Raw genomic sequence first — 7,402 nt, forward strand, 5'->3', positions numbered from 1 at the left:
TTTTTTTAATCTGAAAGTGGGTAGTTGTTCATACTTGGAACTTCAGGGCTCCACCCTGGAGCTGTTCACATTTAATGCACGTGTTGAGAGTTTTACAAGCAGGAGGTAAATGCAGTCAGCAACAATAAATGTCAGCATAAACTTTGAAGAGTGGACAGGGTTACTGGCTGTTTGAAATAGTTTGGGATGTCAGGAGTTGCTTGCAGCATTTCACCTCTTCATCTCTGTTTTATGGCACTTGCTTGCAAGGAGGGTTTGTGTTATTCATGGTCTTAAATGCTCATTCTGTCACTAAATGACTTGACAATTTCCATTTTTATGTTTAGAGTTGTGCATTCCTGAAGGTCCTTTTCCACTCTCTTGTGCTGTTCAAGTGAGGTGATAGTTGTTGGTCAGTAGCGCTAACATCTTAACATTATTTCTTCCTGTAAGTATTTCTGCTGTGCTTTTTGGGGGGAGTGTTGTCCCAAATCAGGTAGTAGGTGGTCGCCTTTCTTAACTTGGTCTAGAAGCCAATAATCTGTATCATAGTGATTGTTGCCCTATTTGTGCTAAAAATAAGGGAGAATGTTTTCTTAGAACTTGGTTAGTGGAATGAGGAACTGCAAGAAGGAAAGACGAGGACAGCACCGCGTGCAGTGGGTTATTTTTGTTTCATTTTTAACCATGTTTTTGGGTTTTTTCAGTGTTACTATACATGTCAAGCTACAGCAGCTCTGCATACAGTGCTTCCTTAAACAAAAGGCTCGACCCTGCAGTTCAACTTTTAATTTGCTTTAAAATTGCGGCATACGCTCTTTTCCGAAACATCCTCTGTACATGCAATTGTAAATGAGATTTGCCTCCTTGTTGAGTTGGTGCTTTCCTTAGGCAAACAAATCAGGTGGGAGAGAACAGAAATCAAGGTGAAGCTTCCTAAATGGTTTTCCTGTGGAGAGTACAATGGCAGCGTTTGAATTAGATAAGGGAGCATGCTTGGAGAGTCTGCTAAATGCAAACTCAGGTTGCAGGAAAAGGGTCAGATCTGACAAACATCTCTGGCAGAGCGTGTGTTGTTCTCCAGCAGCACCACTTTCTGGTAACAAAGTGAGTGAAACAAAGCCTGAATAAATCCATCACTGTGTTGTGCAGCAGCAGTCGGAGACAGGATGTTTTGTATTGTTTCTCTTTGTAAGTGACACCTTAGGGTTGTCATTTTAAAATAAGTTAGGGTATTAAATTGCCAGAGTTATATACCAGAAACAGGAGACTATTGAGACAAATTTGATTACAGCAGGTACAGAAGGATAAACCATATTGTTTGGGAAAATAATTTGCAGTATGTCAGAAAGCAATCTTGCCAAAATAAAACTGTCAAGTTAAATAGAAGTTATATCAAAGTGGAAATAACTTTTAAGTAGGATAATTTCTTTTATACAGGACTGTGTTCTGAAACAATGGAACCTAAAAAAAGTGTTCCCTTCGGATTCTTCATCTACTTGTAGTTAAAATGTTGTATTAAACATGTTGTTAGGGCTGTCAGATGCAATGCATCTTCATTACTATTAATATCAAAGGAGTTATCCTTGGTGGCACAATGACGTGTGGAAGGAAGGAAACAAAATCAATTTGCAGTAGTTGGAAATACATGATTGTAAAGTGTATTTGCAGATAAATGACATCTCATTAAACAGGAGTTTTACTGAGTTTTGCTGCAGTGACTGTGATGGAGAATTGGGTGCTACTAGTGTGAAAAGAGGTTCTAAATGTAGACTTTGTATCCTTTCAGTACTCGAGATTTGCTCATTTCCACCAAGCTTACATTTTAACTACTGGCACTACAGAATTAAGGAGGATTGTCTTTTGTGATTTAATTTTGTTTGACATATCTCCTTGATAATATTTTCTGGGTATACTCAACAGCTGCTAGGGCTGTGAGCTGGGGGAGAGTCAGGTGAGTGTTTCTACCAGTATTCTATTAATGCTAATCAATCTGAAACTTCAGGAGTCTCCCAAGAGCCACAAGACCTCTAGGGTTGGTTCTGGCTGCTCTGTGGATAGGATGGAGTTCAGAAACTGGATGGTTAATGCAGAACCAGTAGCAAAACTCAGGTGGTCATCTGCTCTAAACCCCCTGCTCAAGCTGGGCCATGGCCAGGTGCCTTTTGAGTGCACCTGGAGAGAGGTGAGATCTCTCTCCAAGGAGAGAGATCCTGACTGCATGTAAGATCATGGTTTCAAAGGAATTTCTTCTTTAGATAACTAAAATAGATTTCCAGAGTGGCCAGGATAATTAATATGTGAGGGCTTAACCCATTAAAGCTTAACTCCTCTCTCCTTTAAACTATGTGAATTGGAGTTAAGTACATAAAAAAATTACTATTATAAGGTTTAGTGGTAATATTTTAGCAGTGTTATATATTGAGCTCATAAGAAGTCAGATTAAAAGCAGGCTTTCCAAAATGAGTGTCTTCTGTACCTCTAAAGAGGAGGCAAAGTGGTGCTACTTCAGCTGGAGTACCTGTAGTGTCAGGAACACAAGTGTAAAGAGTCCTTCTGAAAATGTTTTACAAACTTCGTTTATCCACCTAAATTCTGTTGTAAATGCTTTGTTTTGTTAAACAGCAGATTAAGTTTATTCTAGTTTCACCACAGCTTCTTCAATTACAAACAAAACAAGGAGGACCCCAACAACTTGAAACAGTGGTTGAGATTCTTTGAATAAGTACCTGTGAGAGACTTGCCAGTCTGTGTGTAACAGCTGGGCTGATGGAACACAGTTCTTCGATGTGAGATAAGGAGTAGCTGTCACTGTGCATCAACAATTACCATCCATCCTTATATTTATGTACTTTATCTTCCTCTGGTAAAATAGAGATAATGGAAGAGAATGTTTCCATGGTCTAATTGCCTCCCACTTTGAAAATAAGCTTGGTAATAATCAACTCAACATTCATTTTTCAGTGGTTTTTTCTCTCCTATTGTCTGTCTGGCAGGAGGGACCATTAGGCTGTGACAATGTTGTATTTTATTTTCCTTGTTTCTTTTAGAAAGACTTAAGAGCATGTGCCATGCAAATAATTCATTTAAATGGACATACAGAGAGAAATCTATCTAGATATCCACAGAATAAGTTTATCTTAATAGACCGTGATTGTCCTGGCTGACAGTCTACTAATTTAATATCTTCTTTTGTTAGAGTTACTCTTGGTGAAATTTTTATTACTGTAAAGCATTGAGATTTTTCAAGGGAGAAGCAGATGATGAAAGAGGGGAAATTAAATGTGGGTTTTTCTCCTGATGACAGTTAATCTGTGCTGGTGATCTAGGCCATGCACCTTTCCACCTTTCCCTTCAGTTCCCCAGTATGTGCACTTGCTGGAGTTCCTTGAAAGTTAATCACGTTTTTCAAATGAAAAATTAGAACACTACCAAATTATTTTGTCCTAATAATTAGCTGTTTGAGCTCCTCTTGACTGCCTGGTCCTTTGTGTGCTTTTCAAAAGAAACTGAATTGAAGTCAGGATGGGGATCTCTTCAGGTAAGCCTAACCTTTTTCTCTACCTGTAGTTATTCTTTATAATTGCCAAGGAAAAATCTTCATATTAACCATATCCATTGTTGGAAGGGGCTGATAGATCCTTATGTATCATTCTGGTTTGGGAGTGCCTGGGCGGTGCATCTGTTGGTGTACGTGTGCATGGCAGTGGGCAGTACAAGGCTCAGGCTGCAGTCTCCCAGCACTAGCACTGGAGAAAAGAGCTGTGATAAACGTTGTTCTGCTAATGGAGAGGGTGCAGCCAAAAGGAATCAGTTCCTAGCCCTTCAGTCTCCATCCAGTCTCTCATCTCGCCTGCATGTTGAGGTTTATAAGGCAGACTCCTCTAATGGAGCTACTCCTGTAAATTCCCACAGTAGACATAAACACGGAAAAACAGCTGATCTTCAGGGAGGCCCTGGTTAAGTGAATTGCACCTTAAAAGTATGTGGCCTTGTTCATAAATTGTTTCCAGAGTGCCTGCCATCAAATATAAACATTTGTATTTGGTTGGATCAGTCCTCTTCCATTTTCCATAGCCAGTGCTGTCGCTTCTTTGTTGCTTTCTTAGTCACATTGGTGGCCTAACCTTTTGTTTCATATAGTTCTGTTTAATAACAGATTTCCCCACTAAGAGCTAATTGTATATTCCCTGTATTAAATTCATCCACATTACTCACCACTGCTTAAATTATTGCAGTTTTTTAAAACCCATTAAGTATCTTTTCACCCTCTGCAGCATGCATGGAAAGGAACCAGAACTTCCCAAGGCAAAGCAGACCACTTGGCTGTAAATTTTAAAAGTGCAGTCATTCGGCTGTTCAGCTTTTTGTGCACAAGAATGACCTAAATATTTTCCTTGGAACAGAATTTTCTCTATATATTGTGTTAAGGCAGAAGGACTAAAAGGTTCAGGCAGAAAGCTTGAATTGTCAAGACAAAGGATGGTCCCTGTCACAGGAGGAAGTCTAACTCTCTAAGTTGATTGCTTCTTTATCTGTAGGATCACGTAGAAGGTTATCAGAAAGAAATGACAGATGTGTCATCACATGTGTCAGCTGCAGAACCACTGAGCCATAAATCTTTGCTTCGGGGACGTTAAAAAATCTTTTTAATCACATCTTTAAATTACATGAGACATTAATGATGATGAACTTCTGTTGTGCTAAATCATTCTGGGTTCCCAGTTGGTTAGCTGTAATACCTGTATACCATTGTGGAATGTGTCTGCTGTGTGTGTGCATACCTTCTTCCTTAATTTGACCTGAAGCTCCTAAGCTGTTTCTTACTCACTTGTTGGAAATAGCAGGTAAAAAGTGCATTCAGTTCTTCAGAAGTGCCAAGGAGAAGGAAAATGACTGACTGGGATATCTCTGTGGCTGTCTGATGCCCTAGCGAGACTGGTTTACTTGAGCATATTGTGTCAGCTGTAGTAGTGTGGAATATTGCACACTGTGAGACAGTAGAGAGATAGAATTAAAAAAAAAGTTCTAAAAATTGTCTTACATATTTTATGGGCTGCTACCAGCATATAGTACATTCTACCAGTCAGTCTCCATAACATCTAACTTCTAAAAGCAGTTTGGTTTATGTGCCAGCCTCTGTGAATTTTAGTCTAGTAAGATGAACACAACTGCTGCTCAATAGAGCCCAGCTCTTTCTGTTAAAATCATACTGATGTTTGAAGTTGAAAGCATGATAAAAATCCTCTCCCAAAGCAAGAGGACTGCAGAGGGGTCACAGGGATGCAGGTGTGCTGGTTCTGCTCTGACTGTGACACTTCTACGGCTGCCAGAGCAATGCTGGTAATTCCTCGTGCACCTCTTCCTCCTGTTCTGCACCTGTGTGAGCTGGACACCTCCAAATCCATGGAATAAGCTTGGTGCTGAGTTTAATTTAGCAGTTTACCCATGGTGGATTATGACAAAAATCATGCATGCAGTTTTGGGATTGCAGCCCTCATTCCTGTAAATTCGGTGGTTTCCATTAGTTCTGCTTTTGATGAAATTCTTGTTTGTTTCATCAGGTATTTTGTGTTTGGTTTTCTTTGAAAAATGAATTTCTGTATTTTTTCCCCTCTGTTTAGTTTTGCAGTACTGGAGTAACTGAATCTGATGGAGTTTTTTTGTTTGGTTTGGTTTTTAATTGTAATGCTCTGACGCTGTACATGAAAACCTAAAAATGTTTAATGCAGACCTGAGTCTTGAGACAGCAATATGTCAAGGATTGCACCATCTCCTGCTGTTATAAATTCAGTGGCAGGTAGCTAAGAGAAGAAAAATGAATTTGAGTTGCAGTTTTTTATTGTCAGAGAGACTGCAGAAAGTGTTTCTTGGCATAGTAAATCCCATGAGGTCTTTGAGGGCAAAGAGGCTGATTTGCTTCAAGCTCTTGTACCCCAGCACCTGATCTGACTATTAGTTATACACTCCTTGGTTTCTTCAGGATAGAACCAAAGGAAATCGTGGCTTCTGTAGATCTGCTGGTGCTTTACCAAGTAAGATGGTGTGCAGTGTGGGTTCAGTCATTTGCATCTTTCCAGAAAATCAGAGTAATTTGTTTTGATTTCTAAATTCCCCATATTTCTCTGTGGTGGTGAGCACTTTGCTATCCATAGGCTTAATGTGACAATGGTGTTTTCCTGTTCTCAATGGAGTTTTCAGATTCAAGAGCTCTTTTAAATGAAACTTAAGGAATGACACTCACCTGAGATCAAGTGATCTAACTGAATACTTGGTAATGCTGTTTCTGGTTTTTCCCTTGACTTGCTATATTATGTAGAGATATATTTACTCTTGAGCATAAGGCTTCCTGTGCAAAGAAATCCATAAGAAAAGCTTTTGTCCACCCAGTGTGCCAGCCTGCACTGAGGTAATTCTTGCTTCACAGCCACACGGTTAGCAAAGTCTGTCTTCCTCTGTGTACTGAAAAATACACACTTTAGGAATGCAGGTGAGTATTTTCATGGGCATGTGAAAAATATAAAAATGCAGGTGATTCTGCAGACTTTGAGTGTTGTCAGCATAACGTAAACTCTGCAGTGGTTGGGTTGATCCATCTGGCCATGGAAACACGAGCTGCTGTCCTGTCAGTCCCTCTCTTTCCTTGGATTGTGAGTTCTGTTGGTCAGAGGCTCTTCTTGTTCAGCGAGCACCTCAATAATACAAACAATAATAATGCATTACAGCTTCCTGCAGAGCTGCCCTGATTCAGCAGCAGTGTACGAGTGGCTGCTGCAAGATTTATTCTGGGCTTTTTCAGTGACAAGTTAGCCATCCGCTTCCTGCTGCTAACAGAACAGAATAAAACTTTCACGGCCAACAAATAAAAACCAAACTGCAGACAGATCTAGAAATCAAAGCCATTAACTGTAAAACATGATAGCAAAAGTGAGCCTTCCTCCCTCCTGCTCTTCAGTCACATCAGGGGGCGCAGTCTGGCGAGGAGACAGAAACGAGAGTGGAAGTCCTAATCCAGTGGGACTCCTAATTCATTTGTTTCCTTCACAGTACAGCAGCATGGGAAGTGGCCTTGCTTCTCCTGTTCAGCCTGGAAGGGCAGTGCAATGACATGACTGATTCTAGGTGACCATGCTTACAAAACCACGTGAAGGAAAAGCAGTTGGTTGGCAGTTTATGTGTAGCCCCTCATGGAATAACAATTCCCTATCTATTTCCAATTCCAGTTTATTTTCTGTGCACAGACCATAAAAACCTTACGACCAATTTTTAGAAGTAGTTACTCTTTAGGAGATTCCTTCTTTCACTTTGCAGTTCTGGAGATGAATTACTGTTGCTCCTTAAAGTGTAGCTTCATATCTGAGATAAGTAATAAATTAAATTTAAAACCACTTTATATTGCAGAAATTATACTGCAATCCATTTG

Source organism: Melozone crissalis, unplaced genomic scaffold (genome assembly GCF_028551555.1).
Source record: "Melozone crissalis strain CALT ecotype California unplaced genomic scaffold, PUWL_Pcris_2 ptg000328l_1, whole genome shotgun sequence".
NCBI classification, from domain to species: Eukaryota; Metazoa; Chordata; class Aves; order Passeriformes; family Passerellidae; genus Melozone; species Melozone crissalis.